Source organism: Ascidiella aspersa, chromosome 4, assembly GCF_963924565.1.
Source record: "Ascidiella aspersa chromosome 4, kaAscAspe10.2, whole genome shotgun sequence".
NCBI lineage: Eukaryota > Metazoa > Chordata > Ascidiacea > Phlebobranchia > Ascidiidae > Ascidiella > Ascidiella aspersa.
In genome coordinates, this window is record NC_139450.1 from 24,535,890 (window position 1) to 24,552,087 (window position 16,198).

Here is a 16,198-nt window from a genome sequence, read left to right on the forward strand (position 1 = left end):
ATAAATCATATTGTGCCTACGACAATTGGTATTCCTAGGCGGTCACCCATCCAAGTACTAACCAATCCCAACGTTGCTTAACTTCCGAGATCGGACGAGATCGGGTTCATTGAACCTGGTATGGTCGTAGACAGTGTTGGTAAACATTTTTTGGTCTAAAATCTTTAAAATGCTAACATTTAAATATATTTTAAAAATAATATTTTGCCTATGACAATTGGTATTCCTAGGCGGTCACCCATCCAAGTTGCAACCAATCCCGATGTTGCTTAACTTCCGAGATCGGACGAGATCGGGTGCATTCAACCTGGTTTGGTCGTAGACAGTATTGGTCAACATTTTTTGGTCTAAATTCTTTAAAAATGTTAACATTTAAATATATTTTAAAAATCATATTTTGCCTATGACAATTGGTATTGCTAGGCGGTCACCCATCCAAGTACTAACCAATCCCGACGTTGCTTAACTTCCGAGATCGGACGAGATCGGGTGCATTCAACCTGGTATGGTCGTAGACAGTATTGGTCAACATTTTTTGGTCTAAAATCTTCAAAAATGTTAACATTTAAATATATTTTATAAATCATATTTTGCCTATGACAATTGGAATTCCTATGCGGTCAACCATCCAAGTACTAACCAATCCCGACGTTGCTTAACTTCCGAGATCGGACGAGATCGGGTGCATTCAACCTGGTATGGTCGTAAGGAGTATTTCTCAACATTTTACGTCTAATCTATTTAAAAAAGTAAAAACTTAAATAAATCATATTTTGCCTACGACAATTGGTATTCCTAGGCGGTCACCCATCCAAGGACTAACCAATCCCGACGTTGCTTAACTTCCGAGATCGGACGAGATCGGGTGCATTCAACCTGGTATGGTCGTAGACAGTATTGGTCAACATTTATGGTCTAATCTATTTAAATATGTAAAAACTTAAATAAATCATATTGTGCCTACGACAATTTGTATTCCTAGGCGGTCACCCATCCAAGTACTAACCAATCCCGACGTTGCTTAACTTCCCAGATCGGACGAGATCGGGTGCATTCAACCTGGTATGGTCGTAGCCAGTATTGGTCAACATTTTTTGGTCTAATCTATTTAAAAATGTAAAAACTTAAATAAATCATTTTTTGCCTACGACAATTGGTATTCCTAGGCGGTCACCCATCCAAGTACTCACCAATCCCGACGTTACTTAACTTCCGAGATCGGACCAGATCGGGTGCATTCAACCTGGTATGGTCGTAGACAGTATTGGTCAACATTTTTTGGTCTAAAATCTTCAAAAATTTTAACATTTAAATATATTTTATAAATCATATTTTGCCTATGACAATTGGAATTCCTATGCGGTCAACCATCCAAGTACTAACCAATGCCGACGTTGCTTAACTTCCGAGATCGGGTGCATTCAACCTGGTATGGTCGTAGACAGTATTCGTCAACATTTATGGTCTAATCTATTTAAAAATGTAAAAACTTAAATAAATGATATTATGCCTACGACAATTGGTATTCCTAGGCGGTCACCCATCCAAGTACTAACCAATCCCGACGTTGCTTAACTTCCGAGATCGGACGAGATCGGGTGCATTCAACCTGGTATGGTCGTAGACAGTATTGGACAACATTTTTTGGTCTAAAATCTTTAAAAATGTTAACATTTAAATATATTTAAAAAATCATATTTTGCTATGAGAATTGGTATTCCTAGGCGGTCACCCATCCAAGTACTAACCAATCCCGACGTTGCTTAACTTCCGAGATCGGGTGCATTGAACCCGGTATGGTCGTAGACTGTGTTGGTAAACATTTTTTGGTCTAAAATCTTTAAAATGCTAACATTTAAATATATTTTAAAAATAATATTTTGCCTATGACAATTGGTATCCTAGGCGGTCACCCATCCAAGTACTAACCAATCCCAACGTTGCTTAACTTCCGAGATCGGACGAGATCGGGTGCATTGAACCTGGTATGGTCGTAGACAATGTTGGTAAACATTTTTTGGTCTAAAATCTTTAAAATGCTAACATTTAAATTTATTTAAAAAATAATATTTTGCCTATGACAATTGGTATTCCTAGGCGGTCACCCATCCAAGTAGCAACCAATCCCGACGTTACTTAACTTCCGAGATCGGACGAGATCGGGTGCATTCAACCTGGTATGGTCGTAGACAGTATTGGTCTACCTTTTTTGGTCTAAAATCTTCAAAAATGTTAACATTTAAATATATTTTATAAATCATATTTTGCCTATGACAATTGGATTTCCTATGCGGTCACCCATCCAAGTACTAACCAATCCCGACGTTGCTTAACTTCCGAGATCGGACGAGATCGGGTGCATTCAACCTGGTATGGTCGTAAGCAGTATTTCTCAACATTTTACGTCTAATCTATTTAAATATGTAAAAACTTAAATAAATCATATTGTGCCTACGACAATTGGTATTCCTAGGCGGTCACCCATCCAAGTACTAACCAATCCCGACGTTGCTTAACTTCCCAGATCGGACGAGATCGGGTGCATTCAACCTGATATGGTCGTAGCCAGTATTGGTCAACATTTTTTGGTCTAATCTATTTAAAAATGTAAAAACTTAAATGAATCATATTTTGCCTACGACAATTGGTATTCCTAGGCGGTCACCCATCCAAGTACTAACCAATCCCGACGTTGCTTAACTTCCGAGATCGGACGAGATCGGGTGCATTCAACCTGGTTTGGTCGTAAACAGTATTGGTCAACATTTTTTGGTCTAAAATCTTTAAAAATGTTAACATTTAAATATATTTTAAAAATTATATTTTGCCTATGACAATTGGTATTGCTAGGCGGTCACCCATCCAAGTACTAACCAATCCCGACGTTGCTTAACTTCCGAGATCGGACGAGATCGGGTGCATTCAACCTGGTATGGTCGTATACAGGATTGGTCAACATTTTTTGGTCTAAAATCTTCAAAAATGTTAACATTTAAATATATTTTATAAATCATATTTTGCCTATGACAATTGGAATTCCTATGCGGTCACCCATCCAAGTACTAACCAATCCCGACGTTGCTTAACTTCCGAGATCGGACGAGATCGGGTGCATTCAACCTGGTTTGGTCGTGAACAGTATTCGTCAACATTTATGGTCTAATCTTTTTAAAAATGTAAAAACTTAAATAAATGATATTATGCCTACGACAATTGGTATTCCTAGGCGGTCACCCATCCAAGTACTAACCAATCCCGACGTTGCTTAACTTCCCAGATCGGACGAGATCGGGTGCATTCAACCTGATATGGTCGTAGCCAGTATTGGTCAACATTTTTTGGTCTAATCTATTTAAAAATGTAAAAACTTAAATAAATCATATTTTGCCTACGACAATTGGTATTCCTAGGCGGTCACCCATCCAAGTACTAACCAATCCCGACGTTGCTTAACTTCCGAGATCGGACGAGATCGGGTGCATTCAACCTGGTTTGTCGTAAACAGTATTGGTCAACATTTATTGGTCTAAAATCTTTAAAAATGTTAACATTTAAATATATTTTAAAAATCATATTTTGCCTATGACAATTGGTATTGCTAGGCGGTCACCCATCCAAGTACTAACCAATCCCGACGTTGCTTAACTTCCGAGATCGGACGAGATCGGGTGCATTCAACCTGGTATGGTCGTATACAGGATTGGTCAACATTTTTTGGTCTAAAATCTTCAAAAATGTTAACATTTAAATATATTTTATAAATCATATTTTGCCTATGACAATTGGAATTCCTATGCGGTCACCCATCCAAGTACTAACCAATCCCGACGTTGCTTAACTTCCGAGATCGGACGAGATCGGGTGCATTCAACCTGGTATGGTCATAAGCAGTATTTCTCAACATTTTACGTCTAATCTATTTAAAAAAGTAAAAACTTAAATAAATCATATTTTGCCTACGACAATTGGTATTCCTAGGCGGTCACCCATCCAAGTACTAACCAATCCCGACGTTGCTTAACTTCCGAGATCGGACGAGATCGGGTGCATTCAACCTGGTATGGTCGTAGACAGTATTGGTCAACATTTATGGTCTAATCTATTTAAAAATGTAAAAATTTAAACAAATCATATTGTGCCTACGACAATTGGTATTCCTTGGCGGTCACCCATCCAAGTACTAACCAATCCCGACGTTGCTTAACTTCCGAGATCGGACGAGATGGGGTGCATTCAACCTGGTATGGTCGTAGCCAGTATTGGTCAACATTTTTAGGTCTAATCTATTTAAAAATGTAAAAACTTAAATAAATCATATTTTGCCTACGACAATTGGTATTCCTAGGCGGTCACCCATCCAAGTACTAACCAATCCCGACGTTGCTTAACTTCCGAGATCGGACGAGATCGGGTGCATTCAACCTGGTATGTTCGTAGCCAGTATTGGTCAACATTTTTTGGTCTAATCTATTTAAAAATGTAAAAACTTAAATAAATTATATTTTGCCTACGACAATTGGTATTCCTAGGCGGTCACCCATCCAAGTACTAACCAATCCCGACGTTGCTTAACTTCCGAGATCGGACGAGATCGGGTGCATTCAACCTGGTATGGTCGTAGACAGTATTGGTCAACATTTATGGTCTAATCTATTTTTAGAAATGTAAAAACTTAAATAAATGATATTATGCCTACGACAATTGGTATTCCTAGGCGGTCACCCATCCAAGTACTAACCAATCCCGACGTTGCTTAACTTACGAGATCGGACGAGATCGGGTGCATTCAACCTGGTATGGTCGTAGACAGTATTGGTCAACATTTTTTGGTCTAAAATCTTTAAAAATGTTAACATTTAAATATATTTGAAAAATCATATTTTGCCTATGACAATTGGAATTGCTAGGCGGTCACCCATCCAAGTACTAACCAATCCCGACGTTGCTTAACTTCCGAGATCGGACGAGATCGGGTGCATTCAACCTGGTATGGTCGTAGCCAGTATTGGTCAACATTTTTTGGTCTAATCTATTTAAAAATGTAAAAACTTAAATAAATCATATTTTGCCTACGACAATTGGTATTCCTAGGCGGTCACCCATCCAAGTACTAACCAATCCCGACGTTGCTTAACTTCCGAGATCGGACGAGATCGGGTGCATTCAACCTGGTATGGTCGTAGACAGTATTGGTCAACATTTATGGTCTAATCTATTTAAAAATGTAAAAACTTAAATAAATGATATTATGCCTACGACAATTGGTATTGCTAGGCGGTAACCCATCCAAGTACTAACCAATCCCGACGTTGCTTAACTTACGAGATCGGACGAGATCGGGTGCATTCAACCTGGTATGGTCGTAGACAGTATTGGTCAACATTTTTTGGTCTAAAATCTTTAAAAATGTTAACATTTAAATATATTTTAAAAATCATATTTTGCCTATGACAATTGGAATTGCTAGGCGGTCACCCATCCAAGTACTAACCAATCCCGACGTTGCTTAACTTCCGAGATCGGACGAGATCGGGTGCATTCAACCTGGTATGGTCGTAGCCAGTATTGGTCAACATTTTTTGGTCTAATCTATTTAAAAATGTAAAAACTTAAATAAATCATATTTTGCCTACGACAATTGGTATTCCTAGGCGGTCACCCATCCAAGTACTAAGCAATCCCGACGTTGCTTAACTTCCGAGATCGGAGGAGATCGGGTGCATTCAACCTGGTATGGTCGTAGACAGTATTGGTCAACATTTATGGTCTAATCAATTTAAAAATGTAAAAACTTAAATAAATCATATTGTGCCTACGACAATTGGTATTCCTAGGTATGGTCGTAGCCAGTATTGGTCAACATTTTTTGGTCTAATCTATTTAAAAATGTAAAAACTTAAATAAATCTTATTTTGCCTACGACAATTGATATTCCTAGGCGGTCACCCATCCAAGTACTAACCAATCCCGACGTTGCTTAACTTCCGAGATCGGACGAGATCGGATGCATTCAACCTGGTATGGTCGTAGACAGTAATCGTCAACATTTATGGTCTAATCTATTTAAAAATGTAAAAACTTAAATAAATCATATTGTGCCTACGACAATTGGATTCCTAGGCGGTCACCCATCCAAGTACTAACCAATCCCGACGTTTCTTAACTTCCGAGATCGGACGAGATCGTGTGCATTCAACCTGGTATGGTCGTGGACAGTATTGGTCAACATTTATGGTCTAATCTATATAAAAATGTAAAACTTAAATAAATCATATTGTGCCTACGACAATTGGTATTCCTAGGCGGTCACCCATCCAAGTACTAACCAATCCCAACGTTGCTTAACTTCCGAGATCGGACGAGATCGGGTGCATTGAACCTGGTATGGTCGTAGACAGTGTTGGTAAACATTTTTTGGTCTAAAATCTTTAAAATGCTAACATTTAAATATATTTTAAAAATAATATTTTGCCTATGACAATTGGTATTCCTAGGCGGTCACCCATCCAAGTAGCAACCAATCCCGATGTTGCTTAACTTCCGAGATCGGACGAGATCGGGTGCATTCAACCTGGTTTGGTCGTAGACAGTATTGGTCAACATTTTTTGGTCTAAAATCTTTAAAAATGTTACCATTTAAATATATTTTAAAAATCATATTTTGCCTATGACAATTGGTATTGCTAGGCGGTCACCCATCCAAGTACTAACCAATCCCGACGTTGCTTAACTTCCGAGATCGGACGAGATCGGGTGCATTCAACCTGGTATGGTCGTAGACAGTATTGGTCAACATTTTTTGGTCTAAAATCTTCAAAAATGTTAACATTTAAATATATTTTATAAATCATATTTTGCCTATGACAATTGGAATTCCTATGCGGTCAACCATCCAAGTACTAACCAATCCCGACGTTGCTTAACTTCCGAGATCGGACGAGATCGGGTGCATTCAACCTGGTATGGTCGTAAGCAGTATTTCTCAACATTTTACGTCTAATCTATTTAAAAAAGTAAAAACTTAAATAAATCATATTTTGCCTACGACAATTGGTATTCCTAGGCGGTCACCCATCCAAGGACTAACCAATCCCGACGTTGCTTAACTTCCGAGATCGGACGAGATCGGGTGCATTCAACCTGGTATGGTCGTAGACAGTATTGGTCAACATTTATGGTCTAATCTATTTAAATATGTAAAAACTTGAATAAATCATATTGTGCTTACGACAATTGGTATTCCTAGGCGGTCACCCATCCAAGTACTAACCAATCCCGACGTTGCTTAACTTCCCAGATCGGACGAGATCGGGTGCATTCAACCTGGTATGGTCGTAGCCAGTATTGGTCAACATTTTTTGGTCTAATCTATTTAAAAATGTAAAAACTTAAATAAATCATTTTTTGCCTACGACAATTGGTATTCCTAGGCGGTCACCCATCCAAGTACTCACCAATCCCGACGTTACTTAACTTCCGAGATCGGACGAGATCGGGTGCATTCAACCTGGTATGGTCGTAGACAGTATTGGTCAACATTTTTTGGTCTAAAATCTTCAAAAATTTTAACATTTAAATATATTTTATAAATCATATTTTGCCTATGACAATTGGAATTCCTATGCGGTCAACCATCCAAGTACTAACCAATCCCGACGTTGCTTAACTTCCGAGATCGGACGAGATCGGGTGCATTCAACCTGGTATGGTCGTAAGCAGTATTTCTCAACATTTTACGTCTAATCTATTTAAAAAAGTAAAAACTTAAATAAATCATATTTTGCCTACGACAATTGGTATTCCTAGGCGGTCACCCATCCAAGTACTAACCAATCCCGACGTTGCTTAACTTCCGAGATCGGACGAGATCGGGTGCATTCAACCTGGTATGGTCGTAGCCAGTATTGGTCAACATTTTTTGGTCTAATCTATTTAAAAATGTAAAAACTTAAATAAATCATATTTTGCCTACGACAATTGGTATTCCTAGGCGGTCACCCATCCAAGTACTAACCAATCCCGACGTTGCTTAACTTCCGAGATCGGACGAGATCGGGTGCATTCAACCTGGTATGTTCGGAGCCAGTATTGGTCAACATTTTTTGGTCTAATCTATTTAAAAATGTAAAAACTTAAATAAATTATATTTTGCCTACGACAATTGGTATTCCTAGGCGGTCACCCATCCAAGTACTAACCAATCCCGACGTTGCTTAACTTCCGAGATCGGACGAGATCGGGTGCATTCAACCTGGTATGGTCGTAGACAGTATTGGTCAACATTTATGGTCTAATCTATTTAAAAATGTAAAAACTTAAATAAATGATATTATGCCTACGACAATTGGTATTGCTAGGCGGTCACCCATCCAAGTACTAACCAATCCCGACGTTGCTTAACTTACGAGATCGGACGATATCGGGTGCATTCAACCTGGTATGGTCGTAGACAGTATTGGTCAACATTTTTTGGTCTAAAATCTTTAAAAATGTTAACATTTAAATATATTTTAAAAATCATATTTTGCCTATGACAATTGGAATTGCTAGGCGGTCACCCATCCAAGTACTAACCAATCCCGACGTTGCTTAACTTCCGAGATCGGACGAGATCGGGTGCATTCAACCTGGTTTGGTCGTAGCCAGTATTGGTCAACATTTTTTGGTCTAATCTATTTAAAAATGTAAAAACTTAAATAAATCATATTTTGCCTATGACAATTGGTATTCCTAGGCGGTCACCCATCCAAGTACTAACCAATCCCGACGTTGCTTAACTTCCGAGATCGGAGGAGATCGGGTGCATTCAACCTGGTATGGTCGTAGACAGTATTGGTCAACATTTATGGTCTAATCAATTTAAAAATGTAAAAACTTAAATAAATCATATTGTGCCTACGACAATTGGTATTCCTAGGTATGGTCGTAGCCAGTATTGGTCAACATTTTTTGGTCTAATCTATTTAAAAAAGTAAAAACTTAAATAAATCATATTGTGCCTACGACAATTGGTATTCCTAGGTATGGTCGTAGACAGTATTGGTCAACATTTTTTGGTCTAAAATCTTTAAAAATGTTAACATTTAAATATATTTTAAAAATCATATTTTGCCTATGACAATTGGAATTGCTAGGCGGTCACCCATCCAAGTACTAACCAATCCCGACGTTGCTTAACTTCCGAGATCGGACGAGATCGGGTGCATTCAACCTGGTATGGTCGTAGACAGTAATCGTCAACATTTATGGTCTAATCTATTTAAAAATGTAAAAACTTAAATAAATCATATTGTGCCTACGACAATTGGATTCCTAGGCGGTCACCCATCCAAGTACTAACCAATCCCGACGTTTCTTAACTTCCGAGATCGGACGAGATCGTGTGCATTCAACCTGGTATGGTCGTGGACAGTATTGGTCAACATTTATGGTCGAATCTATATAAAAATGTAAAACTTAAATAAATCATATTGTGCCTACGACAATTGGTATTCCTAGGCGGTCACCCATCCAAGTACTAACCAATCCCAACGTTGCTTAACTTCCGTGATCGGACGAGATCGGGTGCATTGAACCTGGTATGGTCGTAGACAGTGTTGGTAAACATTTTTTGGTCTAAAATCTTTAAAATGCTAACATTTAAATATATTTTAAAAATAATATTTTGCCTATGACAATTGGTATTCCTAGGCGGTCACCCATCCAAGTAGCAACCAATCCCGATGTTGCTTAACTTCCGAGATCGGACGAGATCGGGTGCATTCAACCTGGTTTGGTCGTAGACAGTATTGGTCAACATTTTTTGGTCTAAAATCTTTAAAAATGTTAACATTTAAATATATTTTAAAAATCATATTTTGCCTATGACAATTGGTATTGCTAGGCGGTCACCCATCCAAGTACTAACCAATCCCGACGTTGCTTAACTTCCGAGATCGGACGAGATCGGGTGCATTCAACCTGGTATGGTCGTAGACAGTATTGGTCAACATTTTTTGGTCTAAAATCTTCAAAAATGTTAACATTTAAAAAAATATTTTATAAATCATATTTTGCCTATGACAATTGGAATTCCTATGCGGTCAACCATCCAAGTACTAACCAATCCCGACGTTGCTTAACTTCCGAGATCGGACGAGATCGGGTGCATTCAACCTGGTATGGTCGTAAGCAGTATTTCTCAACATTTTACGTCTAATCTATTTAAAAAAGTAAAAACTTAAATAAATCATATTTTGCCTACGACAATTGGTATTCCTAGGCGGTCACCCATCCAAGGACTAACCAATCCCGACGTTGCTTAACTTCCGAGATCGGACGAGATCGGGTGCATTCAACCTGGTATGGTCGTAGACAGTATTGGTCAACATTTATGGTCTAATCTATTTAAATATGTAAAAACTTGAATAAATCATATTGTGCTTACGACAATTGGTATTCCTAGGCGGTCACCCATCCAAGTACTAACCAATCCCGACGTTGCTTAACTTCCCAGATCGGACGAGATCGGGTGCATTCAACCTGGTATGGTCGTAGCCAGTATTGGTCAACATTTTTTGGTCTAAAATCTTCAAAAATGTTAACATTTAAAAAAATATTTTATAAATCATATTTTGCCTATGACAATTGGAATTCCTATGCGGTCAACCATCCAAGTACTAACCAATCCCGACGTTGCTTAACTTCCGAGATCGGACGAGATCGGGTGCATTCAACCTGGTATGGTCGTAAGCAGTATTTCTCAACATTTTACGTCTAATCTATTTAAAAAAGTAAAAACTTAAATAAATCATATTTTGCCTACGACAATTGGTATTCCTAGGCGGTCACCCATCCAAGGACTAACCAATCCCGACGTTGCTTAACTTCCGAGATCGGACGAGATCGGGTGCATTCAACCTGGTATGGTCGTAGACAGTATTGGTCAACATTTATGGTCTAATCTATTTAAATATGTAAAAACTTGAATAAATCATATTGTGCTTACGACAATTGGTATTCCTAGGCGGTCACCCATCCAAGTACTAACCAATCCCGACGTTGCTTAACTTCCCAGATCGGACGAGATCGGGTGCATTCAACCTGGTATGGTCGTAGCCAGTATTGGTCAACATTTTTTGGTCTAATCTATTTAAAAATGTAAAAACTTAAATAAATCATTTTTTGCCTACGACAATTGGTATTCCTAGGCGGTCACCCATCCAAGTACTCACCAATCCCGACGTTACTTAACTTCCGAGATCGGACGAGATCGGGTGCATTCAACCTGGTATGGTCGTAGACAGTATTGGTCAACATTTTTTGGTCTAAAATCTTTAAAAATGTTAACATTTAAATATATTTTAAAAATCATATTTTGCCTATGACAATTGGAATTGCTAGGCGGTCACCCATCCAAGTACTAACCAATCCCGACGTTGCTTAACTTCCGAGATCGGAGGAGATCGGGTGCATTCAACCTGGTATGGTCGTAGACAGTATTGGTCAACATTTATGGTCTAATCAATTTAAAAATGTAAAAACTTAAATAAATCATATTGTGCCTACGACAATTGGTATTCCTAGGTATGGTCGTAGCCAGTATTGGTCAACATTTTTTGGTCTAATCTATTTAAAAATGTAAAAACTTAAATAAATCTTATTTTGCCTACGACAATTGATATTCCTAGGCGGTCACCCATCCAAGTACTAACCAATCCCGACGTTGCTTAACTTCCGAGATCGGACGAGATCGGGTGCATTCAACCTGGTATGGTCGTAGACAGTAATCGTCAACATTTATGGTCTAATCTATTTAAAAATGTAAAAACTTAAATAAATCATATTGTGCCTACGACAATTGGATTCCTGGGCGGTCACCCATCCAAGTACTAACCAATCCCGACGTTTCTTAACTTCCGAGATCGGACGAGATCGTGTGCATTCAACCTGGTATGGTCGTGGACAGTATTGGTCAACATTTATGGTCTAATCTATATAAAAATGTAAAACTTAAATAAATCATATTGTGCCTACGACAATTGGTATTCCTAGGCGGTCACCCATCCAAGTACTAACCAATCCCAACGTTGCTTAACTTCCGAGATCGGACGAGATCGGGTGCATTCAACCTGGTATGGTCGTAGACAGTATTGGTCAACATTTTTTGGTCTAAAATCTTTAAAATGCTAACATTTAAATATATTTTAAAAATAATATTTTGCCTATGACAATTGGTATTCCTAGGCGGTCACCCATCCAAGTAGCAACCAATCCCGATGTTGCTTAACTTCCGAGATCGGACGAGATCGGGTGCATTCAACCTGGTTTGGTCGTAGACAGTATTGGTCAACATTTTTTGGTCTAAAATCTTTAAAAATGTTAACATTTAAATATATTTTAAAAATCATATTTTGCCTATGACAATTGGTATTGCTAGGCGGTCACCCATCCAAGTACTAACCAATCCCGACGTTGCTTAACTTCCGAGATCGGACGAGATCGGGTGCATTCAACCTGGTATGGTCGTAGACAGTATTGGTCAACATTTTTTGGTCTAAAATCTTCAAAAATGTTAACATTTAAATATATTTTATAAATCATATTTTGCCTACGACAATTGGTATTCCTAGGCGGTCACCCATCCAAGTACTAACCAATCCCGACGTTGCTTAACTTCCGAGATCGGACGAGATCGGGTGCATTCAACCTGGTATGGTCGTAGCCAGTATTGGTCAACATTTTTTGGTCTAATCTATTTAAAAATGTAAAAACTTAAATAAATCATATTTTGCCTACGACAATTGGTATTCCTAGGCGGTCACCCACCCAAGTACTAACCAATCCCGACGTTGCTTAACTTCCGAGATCGGACGAGATCGGGTGCATTCAACCTGGTATGTTCGGAGCCAGTATTGGTCAACATTTTTTGGTCTAATCTATTTAAAAATGTAAAAACTTAAATAAATTATATTTTGCCTACGACAATTGGTATTCCTAGGCGGTCACCCATCCAAGTACTAACCAATCCCGACGTTGCTTAACTTCCGAGATCGGACGAGATCGGGTGCATTCAACCTGGTATGGTCGTAGACAGTATTGGTCAACATTTATGGTCTAATCTATTTAAAAATGTAAAAACTTAAATAAATGATATTATGCCTACGACAATTGGTATTGCTAGGCGGTCACCCATCCAAGTACTAACCAATCCCGACGTTGCTTAACTTACGAGATCGGACGAGATCGGGTGCATTCAACCTGGTATGGTCGTAGACAGTATTGGTCAACATTTTTTGGTCTAAAATATTTAAAAATGTTAACATTTAAATATATTTTAAAAATCATATTTTGCCTATGACAATTGGAATTGCTAGGCGGTCACCCATCCAAGTACTAACCAATCCCGACGTTGCTTAACTTCCGAGATCGGACGAGATCGGGTGCATTCAACCTGGTATGGTCGTAGCCAGTATTGGTCAACATTTTTTGGTCTAATCTATTTAAAAATGTAAAAACTTAAATAAATCATATTTTGCCTACGACAATTGGTATTCCTAGGCGGTCACCCATCCAAGTACTAACCAATCCCGACGTTGCTTAACTTCCGAGATCGGAGGAGATCGGGTGCATTCAACCTGGTATGGTCGTAGACAGTATTGGTCAACATTTATGGTCTAATCAATTTAAAAATGTAAAAACTTAAATAAATCATATTGTGCCTACGACAATTGGTATTCCTAGGTATGGTCGTAGCCAGTATTGGTCAACATTTTTTGGTCTAATCTATTTAAAAATGTAAAAACTTAAATAAATCTTATTTTGCCTACGACAATTGATATTCCTAGGCGGTCACCCATCCAAGTACTAACCAATCCCGACGTTGCTTAACTTCCGAGATCGGACGAGATCGGGTGCATTCAACCTGGTATGGTCGTAGACAGTAATCGTCAACATTTATGGTCTAATCTATTTAAAAATGTAAAAACTTAAATAAATCATATTGTGCCTACGACAATTGGATTCCTAGGCGGTCACCCATCCAAGTACTAACCAATCCCGACTTTTCTTAACTTCCGAGATCGGACGAGATCGTGTGCATTCAACCTGGTATGGTCGTGGACAGTATTGGTCAACATTTATGGTCGAATCTATATAAAAATGTAAAACTTAAATAAATCATATTGTGCCTACGACAATTGGTATTCCTAGGCGGTCACCCATCCAAGTACTAACCAATCCCAACGTTGCTTAACTTCCGAGATCGGACGAGATCGGGTGCATTGAACTTGGTATGGTCGTAGACAGTGTTGGTAAACATTTTTTGGTCTAAAATCTTTAAAATGCTAATATTTAAATATATTTTAAAAATAATATTTTGCCTATGACAATTGGTATTCCTAGGCGGTCACCCATCCAAGTACCAACCAATCCCTATGTTGCTTAACTTCCGAGATCGGACGAGATCGGGTGCATTCAACCTGGTTTGGTCGTAGACAGTATTGGTCAACATTTTTTGGTCTAAAATCTTTAAAAATGTTAACATTTAAATATATTTTAAAAATCATATTTTGCCTATGACAATTGGTATTGCTAGGCGGTCACCCATCCAAGTACTAACCAATCCCGACGTTGCTTAACTTCCGAGATCGGACGAGATCGGGTGCATTCAACCTGGTATGGTCGTAGACAGTATTGGTCAACATTTTTTGGTCTAAAATCTTCAAAAATGTTAACATTTAAATATATTTTATAAATCATATTTTGCCTATGAGAATTGGTATTCCTAGGCGGTCACCCACCCAAGTACTAACCAATCCCGACGTTGCTTAACTTCCGAGATCGGACGAGATCGGGTGCATTCAATCTGGTATGTTCGTAGCCAGTATTGGTCAACATTTTTTGGTCTAATCTATTTGAAAATTATAAAAACTTAAATAAATCATATTTTGCCTACGACAATTGGTATTCCTAGGCGGTCACCCATCCAAGTACTAACCAATCCCGACGTTGCTTAACTTCCGAGATCGGACGAGATCGGGTGCATTCAATCTGGTATGTTCGTAGCCAGTATTGGTCAACATTTTTTGGTCTAATCTATTTAAAAATGTAAAAACTTAAATAAATCATATTTTGCCCACGACAATTGGTATTCCTAGGCGGTCACCCATCCAAGTACTAACCAATCCCGACGTTGCTTAACTTCCGAGATCGGACGAGATCGGGTGCATTCAACCTGGTATGGTCGTAGACAGTATTCGTCAACATTTATGGTCTAATCTATTTAAAAATGTAAAAACTTAAATAAATGATATTATGCCTACGACAATTGGTATTCCTAGGCGGTCACCCATCCAAGTACTATCCAATCCCGACGTTGCTTAACTTCCGAGATCGTACGAGATCGGGTGCATTCAACCTGGTATGGTCGTAGACAGTATTGGTCAACATTTTTTGGTTTAAATCTTTAAAAATGTTAACATTTAAATATATTTTAAAAATCATATTTTGCTATGAGAATTGGTATTCCTAGGCGGTCACCCACCCAAGTACTAACCAATCCCGACGTTGGTTAACTTCCGAGATCGGACGAGATCGGGTGCATTCAATCTGGTATGTTCGTAGCCAGTATTGGTCAACATTTTTTGGTCTAATCTATTTGAAAATTATAAAAACTTAAATAAATCATATTTTGCCTACGACAATTGGTATTCCTAGGCGGTCACCCATCCAAGTACTAACCAATCCCGACGTTGCTTAACTTCCGAGATCGGACGAGATCGGGTGCATTCAATCTGGTATGTTCGTAGCCAGTATTGGTCAACATTTTTTGGTCTAATCTATTTAAAAATGTAAAAACTTAAATAAATCATATTTTGCCCACGACAATTGGTATTCCTAGGCGGTCACCCATCCAAGTACTAACCAATCCCGACGTTGCTTAACTTCCGAGATCGGACGAGATCGGGTGCATTCAACCTGGTATGGTCGTAGACAGTATTCGTCAACATTTATGGTCTAATCTATTTAAAAATGTAAAAACTTAAATAAATGATATTATGCCTACGACAATTGGTATTCCTAGGCGGTCACCCATCCAAGTACTATCCAATCCCGACGTTGCTTAACTTCCGAGATCGTACGAGATCGGGTGCATTCAACCTGGTATGGTCGTAGACAGTATTGGTCAACATTTTTTGGTTTAAATCTTTAAAAATGT

The 16,198-nt window shown here is 38.5% G+C and overlaps 32 non-coding genes and 51 pseudogenes across 32 annotated transcripts; all 83 read right to left on the reverse strand.

Annotated features, from left to right (window-relative positions):
- Positions 1–13: 13 nt before the first annotated feature.
- On the reverse strand, positions 14–132 carry LOC146154742 (5S ribosomal RNA; annotated as a pseudogene).
- A 73-nt stretch (positions 133–205) lies between these two features.
- Positions 206–324, reverse strand: LOC146154743 (5S ribosomal RNA; annotated as a pseudogene).
- Positions 325–398: 74 nt separating this feature from the next.
- LOC146154744 (5S ribosomal RNA) lies at positions 399–517 on the reverse strand (annotated as a pseudogene).
- A 74-nt stretch (positions 518–591) lies between these two features.
- LOC146154745 (5S ribosomal RNA) lies at positions 592–710 on the reverse strand (annotated as a pseudogene).
- A 64-nt stretch (positions 711–774) lies between these two features.
- On the reverse strand, positions 775–893 carry LOC146154746 (5S ribosomal RNA). The gene has a single exon (XR_014496994.1). It is a non-coding gene; the product is annotated as a 5S ribosomal RNA (ribosomal RNA).
- Positions 894–957: 64 nt separating this feature from the next.
- LOC146154747 (5S ribosomal RNA) lies at positions 958–1,076 on the reverse strand (annotated as a pseudogene).
- A 65-nt stretch (positions 1,077–1,141) lies between these two features.
- LOC146154748 (5S ribosomal RNA) lies at positions 1,142–1,260 on the reverse strand (annotated as a pseudogene).
- A 74-nt stretch (positions 1,261–1,334) lies between these two features.
- On the reverse strand, positions 1,335–1,443 carry LOC146154749 (5S ribosomal RNA; annotated as a pseudogene).
- Positions 1,444–1,507: 64 nt separating this feature from the next.
- On the reverse strand, positions 1,508–1,626 carry LOC146154750 (5S ribosomal RNA). Its single transcript, XR_014495096.1, has one exon. It is a non-coding gene; the product is annotated as a 5S ribosomal RNA (ribosomal RNA).
- Positions 1,627–1,881: 255 nt separating this feature from the next.
- LOC146154751 (5S ribosomal RNA) lies at positions 1,882–1,999 on the reverse strand (annotated as a pseudogene).
- Positions 2,000–2,072: 73 nt separating this feature from the next.
- On the reverse strand, positions 2,073–2,191 carry LOC146154752 (5S ribosomal RNA; annotated as a pseudogene).
- A 74-nt stretch (positions 2,192–2,265) lies between these two features.
- Positions 2,266–2,384, reverse strand: LOC146154753 (5S ribosomal RNA). Its single transcript, XR_014497810.1, has one exon. It is a non-coding gene; the product is annotated as a 5S ribosomal RNA (ribosomal RNA).
- A 64-nt stretch (positions 2,385–2,448) lies between these two features.
- On the reverse strand, positions 2,449–2,567 carry LOC146154754 (5S ribosomal RNA; annotated as a pseudogene).
- Positions 2,568–2,632: 65 nt separating this feature from the next.
- LOC146154755 (5S ribosomal RNA) lies at positions 2,633–2,751 on the reverse strand. The gene has a single exon (XR_014497380.1). It is a non-coding gene; the product is annotated as a 5S ribosomal RNA (ribosomal RNA).
- A 74-nt stretch (positions 2,752–2,825) lies between these two features.
- Positions 2,826–2,944, reverse strand: LOC146154756 (5S ribosomal RNA; annotated as a pseudogene).
- Positions 2,945–3,018: 74 nt separating this feature from the next.
- On the reverse strand, positions 3,019–3,137 carry LOC146154757 (5S ribosomal RNA; annotated as a pseudogene).
- A 64-nt stretch (positions 3,138–3,201) lies between these two features.
- Positions 3,202–3,320, reverse strand: LOC146154758 (5S ribosomal RNA; annotated as a pseudogene).
- Positions 3,321–3,385: 65 nt separating this feature from the next.
- LOC146154759 (5S ribosomal RNA) lies at positions 3,386–3,503 on the reverse strand (annotated as a pseudogene).
- Positions 3,504–3,577: 74 nt separating this feature from the next.
- LOC146154760 (5S ribosomal RNA) lies at positions 3,578–3,696 on the reverse strand (annotated as a pseudogene).
- A 74-nt stretch (positions 3,697–3,770) lies between these two features.
- LOC146154761 (5S ribosomal RNA) lies at positions 3,771–3,889 on the reverse strand. The gene has a single exon (XR_014496583.1). It is a non-coding gene; the product is annotated as a 5S ribosomal RNA (ribosomal RNA).
- Positions 3,890–3,953: 64 nt separating this feature from the next.
- Positions 3,954–4,072, reverse strand: LOC146154762 (5S ribosomal RNA). The gene has a single exon (XR_014495097.1). It is a non-coding gene; the product is annotated as a 5S ribosomal RNA (ribosomal RNA).
- Positions 4,073–4,136: 64 nt separating this feature from the next.
- On the reverse strand, positions 4,137–4,255 carry LOC146154763 (5S ribosomal RNA; annotated as a pseudogene).
- A 65-nt stretch (positions 4,256–4,320) lies between these two features.
- Positions 4,321–4,439, reverse strand: LOC146154764 (5S ribosomal RNA). Its single transcript, XR_014498279.1, has one exon. It is a non-coding gene; the product is annotated as a 5S ribosomal RNA (ribosomal RNA).
- A 65-nt stretch (positions 4,440–4,504) lies between these two features.
- LOC146154765 (5S ribosomal RNA) lies at positions 4,505–4,623 on the reverse strand. The gene has a single exon (XR_014495098.1). It is a non-coding gene; the product is annotated as a 5S ribosomal RNA (ribosomal RNA).
- A 66-nt stretch (positions 4,624–4,689) lies between these two features.
- On the reverse strand, positions 4,690–4,808 carry LOC146154766 (5S ribosomal RNA). The gene has a single exon (XR_014497422.1). It is a non-coding gene; the product is annotated as a 5S ribosomal RNA (ribosomal RNA).
- A 74-nt stretch (positions 4,809–4,882) lies between these two features.
- Positions 4,883–5,001, reverse strand: LOC146154767 (5S ribosomal RNA; annotated as a pseudogene).
- A 65-nt stretch (positions 5,002–5,066) lies between these two features.
- On the reverse strand, positions 5,067–5,185 carry LOC146154768 (5S ribosomal RNA). The gene has a single exon (XR_014495099.1). It is a non-coding gene; the product is annotated as a 5S ribosomal RNA (ribosomal RNA).
- Positions 5,186–5,249: 64 nt separating this feature from the next.
- On the reverse strand, positions 5,250–5,368 carry LOC146154769 (5S ribosomal RNA; annotated as a pseudogene).
- Positions 5,369–5,442: 74 nt separating this feature from the next.
- On the reverse strand, positions 5,443–5,561 carry LOC146154770 (5S ribosomal RNA; annotated as a pseudogene).
- Positions 5,562–5,626: 65 nt separating this feature from the next.
- LOC146154771 (5S ribosomal RNA) lies at positions 5,627–5,745 on the reverse strand. The gene has a single exon (XR_014497825.1). It is a non-coding gene; the product is annotated as a 5S ribosomal RNA (ribosomal RNA).
- A 168-nt stretch (positions 5,746–5,913) lies between these two features.
- LOC146154772 (5S ribosomal RNA) lies at positions 5,914–6,032 on the reverse strand. The gene has a single exon (XR_014497579.1). It is a non-coding gene; the product is annotated as a 5S ribosomal RNA (ribosomal RNA).
- Positions 6,033–6,096: 64 nt separating this feature from the next.
- On the reverse strand, positions 6,097–6,214 carry LOC146154773 (5S ribosomal RNA; annotated as a pseudogene).
- A 63-nt stretch (positions 6,215–6,277) lies between these two features.
- LOC146154774 (5S ribosomal RNA) lies at positions 6,278–6,396 on the reverse strand. The gene has a single exon (XR_014497544.1). It is a non-coding gene; the product is annotated as a 5S ribosomal RNA (ribosomal RNA).
- Positions 6,397–6,469: 73 nt separating this feature from the next.
- LOC146154775 (5S ribosomal RNA) lies at positions 6,470–6,588 on the reverse strand (annotated as a pseudogene).
- A 74-nt stretch (positions 6,589–6,662) lies between these two features.
- LOC146154776 (5S ribosomal RNA) lies at positions 6,663–6,781 on the reverse strand (annotated as a pseudogene).
- Positions 6,782–6,855: 74 nt separating this feature from the next.
- Positions 6,856–6,974, reverse strand: LOC146154777 (5S ribosomal RNA; annotated as a pseudogene).
- A 64-nt stretch (positions 6,975–7,038) lies between these two features.
- LOC146154778 (5S ribosomal RNA) lies at positions 7,039–7,157 on the reverse strand. Its single transcript, XR_014496995.1, has one exon. It is a non-coding gene; the product is annotated as a 5S ribosomal RNA (ribosomal RNA).
- Positions 7,158–7,221: 64 nt separating this feature from the next.
- On the reverse strand, positions 7,222–7,340 carry LOC146154779 (5S ribosomal RNA; annotated as a pseudogene).
- Positions 7,341–7,405: 65 nt separating this feature from the next.
- On the reverse strand, positions 7,406–7,524 carry LOC146154780 (5S ribosomal RNA). The gene has a single exon (XR_014497363.1). It is a non-coding gene; the product is annotated as a 5S ribosomal RNA (ribosomal RNA).
- Positions 7,525–7,598: 74 nt separating this feature from the next.
- Positions 7,599–7,717, reverse strand: LOC146154781 (5S ribosomal RNA; annotated as a pseudogene).
- A 64-nt stretch (positions 7,718–7,781) lies between these two features.
- Positions 7,782–7,900, reverse strand: LOC146154782 (5S ribosomal RNA). The gene has a single exon (XR_014496290.1). It is a non-coding gene; the product is annotated as a 5S ribosomal RNA (ribosomal RNA).
- A 65-nt stretch (positions 7,901–7,965) lies between these two features.
- Positions 7,966–8,084, reverse strand: LOC146154783 (5S ribosomal RNA; annotated as a pseudogene).
- Positions 8,085–8,149: 65 nt separating this feature from the next.
- LOC146154784 (5S ribosomal RNA) lies at positions 8,150–8,268 on the reverse strand. Its single transcript, XR_014495100.1, has one exon. It is a non-coding gene; the product is annotated as a 5S ribosomal RNA (ribosomal RNA).
- A 64-nt stretch (positions 8,269–8,332) lies between these two features.
- On the reverse strand, positions 8,333–8,451 carry LOC146154785 (5S ribosomal RNA; annotated as a pseudogene).
- Positions 8,452–8,525: 74 nt separating this feature from the next.
- On the reverse strand, positions 8,526–8,644 carry LOC146154786 (5S ribosomal RNA; annotated as a pseudogene).
- Positions 8,645–8,709: 65 nt separating this feature from the next.
- Positions 8,710–8,828, reverse strand: LOC146154787 (5S ribosomal RNA). Its single transcript, XR_014498340.1, has one exon. It is a non-coding gene; the product is annotated as a 5S ribosomal RNA (ribosomal RNA).
- Positions 8,829–9,109: 281 nt separating this feature from the next.
- On the reverse strand, positions 9,110–9,228 carry LOC146154788 (5S ribosomal RNA; annotated as a pseudogene).
- A 64-nt stretch (positions 9,229–9,292) lies between these two features.
- LOC146154789 (5S ribosomal RNA) lies at positions 9,293–9,410 on the reverse strand (annotated as a pseudogene).
- A 63-nt stretch (positions 9,411–9,473) lies between these two features.
- On the reverse strand, positions 9,474–9,592 carry LOC146154790 (5S ribosomal RNA; annotated as a pseudogene).
- Positions 9,593–9,665: 73 nt separating this feature from the next.
- On the reverse strand, positions 9,666–9,784 carry LOC146154791 (5S ribosomal RNA; annotated as a pseudogene).
- A 74-nt stretch (positions 9,785–9,858) lies between these two features.
- Positions 9,859–9,977, reverse strand: LOC146154792 (5S ribosomal RNA; annotated as a pseudogene).
- A 76-nt stretch (positions 9,978–10,053) lies between these two features.
- On the reverse strand, positions 10,054–10,172 carry LOC146154793 (5S ribosomal RNA; annotated as a pseudogene).
- A 64-nt stretch (positions 10,173–10,236) lies between these two features.
- Positions 10,237–10,355, reverse strand: LOC146154794 (5S ribosomal RNA). The gene has a single exon (XR_014496996.1). It is a non-coding gene; the product is annotated as a 5S ribosomal RNA (ribosomal RNA).
- Positions 10,356–10,419: 64 nt separating this feature from the next.
- Positions 10,420–10,538, reverse strand: LOC146154795 (5S ribosomal RNA; annotated as a pseudogene).
- Positions 10,539–10,614: 76 nt separating this feature from the next.
- LOC146154796 (5S ribosomal RNA) lies at positions 10,615–10,733 on the reverse strand (annotated as a pseudogene).
- A 64-nt stretch (positions 10,734–10,797) lies between these two features.
- Positions 10,798–10,916, reverse strand: LOC146154797 (5S ribosomal RNA). The gene has a single exon (XR_014496997.1). It is a non-coding gene; the product is annotated as a 5S ribosomal RNA (ribosomal RNA).
- Positions 10,917–10,980: 64 nt separating this feature from the next.
- LOC146154798 (5S ribosomal RNA) lies at positions 10,981–11,099 on the reverse strand (annotated as a pseudogene).
- A 65-nt stretch (positions 11,100–11,164) lies between these two features.
- LOC146154799 (5S ribosomal RNA) lies at positions 11,165–11,283 on the reverse strand. The gene has a single exon (XR_014497364.1). It is a non-coding gene; the product is annotated as a 5S ribosomal RNA (ribosomal RNA).
- Positions 11,284–11,357: 74 nt separating this feature from the next.
- LOC146154800 (5S ribosomal RNA) lies at positions 11,358–11,476 on the reverse strand (annotated as a pseudogene).
- Positions 11,477–11,644: 168 nt separating this feature from the next.
- On the reverse strand, positions 11,645–11,763 carry LOC146154801 (5S ribosomal RNA). The gene has a single exon (XR_014495884.1). It is a non-coding gene; the product is annotated as a 5S ribosomal RNA (ribosomal RNA).
- Positions 11,764–11,827: 64 nt separating this feature from the next.
- LOC146154802 (5S ribosomal RNA) lies at positions 11,828–11,945 on the reverse strand (annotated as a pseudogene).
- Positions 11,946–12,008: 63 nt separating this feature from the next.
- LOC146154803 (5S ribosomal RNA) lies at positions 12,009–12,127 on the reverse strand. The gene has a single exon (XR_014495359.1). It is a non-coding gene; the product is annotated as a 5S ribosomal RNA (ribosomal RNA).
- A 73-nt stretch (positions 12,128–12,200) lies between these two features.
- Positions 12,201–12,319, reverse strand: LOC146154804 (5S ribosomal RNA; annotated as a pseudogene).
- Positions 12,320–12,393: 74 nt separating this feature from the next.
- Positions 12,394–12,512, reverse strand: LOC146154805 (5S ribosomal RNA; annotated as a pseudogene).
- A 74-nt stretch (positions 12,513–12,586) lies between these two features.
- Positions 12,587–12,705, reverse strand: LOC146154806 (5S ribosomal RNA). Its single transcript, XR_014496291.1, has one exon. It is a non-coding gene; the product is annotated as a 5S ribosomal RNA (ribosomal RNA).
- A 65-nt stretch (positions 12,706–12,770) lies between these two features.
- Positions 12,771–12,889, reverse strand: LOC146154807 (5S ribosomal RNA; annotated as a pseudogene).
- Positions 12,890–12,954: 65 nt separating this feature from the next.
- On the reverse strand, positions 12,955–13,073 carry LOC146154808 (5S ribosomal RNA). Its single transcript, XR_014495101.1, has one exon. It is a non-coding gene; the product is annotated as a 5S ribosomal RNA (ribosomal RNA).
- A 64-nt stretch (positions 13,074–13,137) lies between these two features.
- Positions 13,138–13,256, reverse strand: LOC146154809 (5S ribosomal RNA; annotated as a pseudogene).
- Positions 13,257–13,330: 74 nt separating this feature from the next.
- On the reverse strand, positions 13,331–13,449 carry LOC146154810 (5S ribosomal RNA; annotated as a pseudogene).
- Positions 13,450–13,514: 65 nt separating this feature from the next.
- On the reverse strand, positions 13,515–13,633 carry LOC146154811 (5S ribosomal RNA). Its single transcript, XR_014496064.1, has one exon. It is a non-coding gene; the product is annotated as a 5S ribosomal RNA (ribosomal RNA).
- A 168-nt stretch (positions 13,634–13,801) lies between these two features.
- LOC146154812 (5S ribosomal RNA) lies at positions 13,802–13,920 on the reverse strand. Its single transcript, XR_014495885.1, has one exon. It is a non-coding gene; the product is annotated as a 5S ribosomal RNA (ribosomal RNA).
- A 64-nt stretch (positions 13,921–13,984) lies between these two features.
- Positions 13,985–14,102, reverse strand: LOC146154813 (5S ribosomal RNA; annotated as a pseudogene).
- A 63-nt stretch (positions 14,103–14,165) lies between these two features.
- On the reverse strand, positions 14,166–14,284 carry LOC146154814 (5S ribosomal RNA). The gene has a single exon (XR_014497200.1). It is a non-coding gene; the product is annotated as a 5S ribosomal RNA (ribosomal RNA).
- A 73-nt stretch (positions 14,285–14,357) lies between these two features.
- Positions 14,358–14,476, reverse strand: LOC146154815 (5S ribosomal RNA; annotated as a pseudogene).
- Positions 14,477–14,550: 74 nt separating this feature from the next.
- LOC146154816 (5S ribosomal RNA) lies at positions 14,551–14,669 on the reverse strand (annotated as a pseudogene).
- A 74-nt stretch (positions 14,670–14,743) lies between these two features.
- Positions 14,744–14,862, reverse strand: LOC146154817 (5S ribosomal RNA; annotated as a pseudogene).
- A 66-nt stretch (positions 14,863–14,928) lies between these two features.
- LOC146154818 (5S ribosomal RNA) lies at positions 14,929–15,047 on the reverse strand (annotated as a pseudogene).
- A 65-nt stretch (positions 15,048–15,112) lies between these two features.
- On the reverse strand, positions 15,113–15,231 carry LOC146154819 (5S ribosomal RNA). The gene has a single exon (XR_014495896.1). It is a non-coding gene; the product is annotated as a 5S ribosomal RNA (ribosomal RNA).
- A 64-nt stretch (positions 15,232–15,295) lies between these two features.
- On the reverse strand, positions 15,296–15,414 carry LOC146154820 (5S ribosomal RNA). Its single transcript, XR_014496390.1, has one exon. It is a non-coding gene; the product is annotated as a 5S ribosomal RNA (ribosomal RNA).
- A 72-nt stretch (positions 15,415–15,486) lies between these two features.
- LOC146154821 (5S ribosomal RNA) lies at positions 15,487–15,605 on the reverse strand (annotated as a pseudogene).
- Positions 15,606–15,671: 66 nt separating this feature from the next.
- LOC146154822 (5S ribosomal RNA) lies at positions 15,672–15,790 on the reverse strand (annotated as a pseudogene).
- Positions 15,791–15,855: 65 nt separating this feature from the next.
- On the reverse strand, positions 15,856–15,974 carry LOC146154823 (5S ribosomal RNA). Its single transcript, XR_014495897.1, has one exon. It is a non-coding gene; the product is annotated as a 5S ribosomal RNA (ribosomal RNA).
- A 64-nt stretch (positions 15,975–16,038) lies between these two features.
- On the reverse strand, positions 16,039–16,157 carry LOC146154824 (5S ribosomal RNA). Its single transcript, XR_014496391.1, has one exon. It is a non-coding gene; the product is annotated as a 5S ribosomal RNA (ribosomal RNA).
- Between the last annotated feature and the right edge of the window lie 41 nt (positions 16,158–16,198).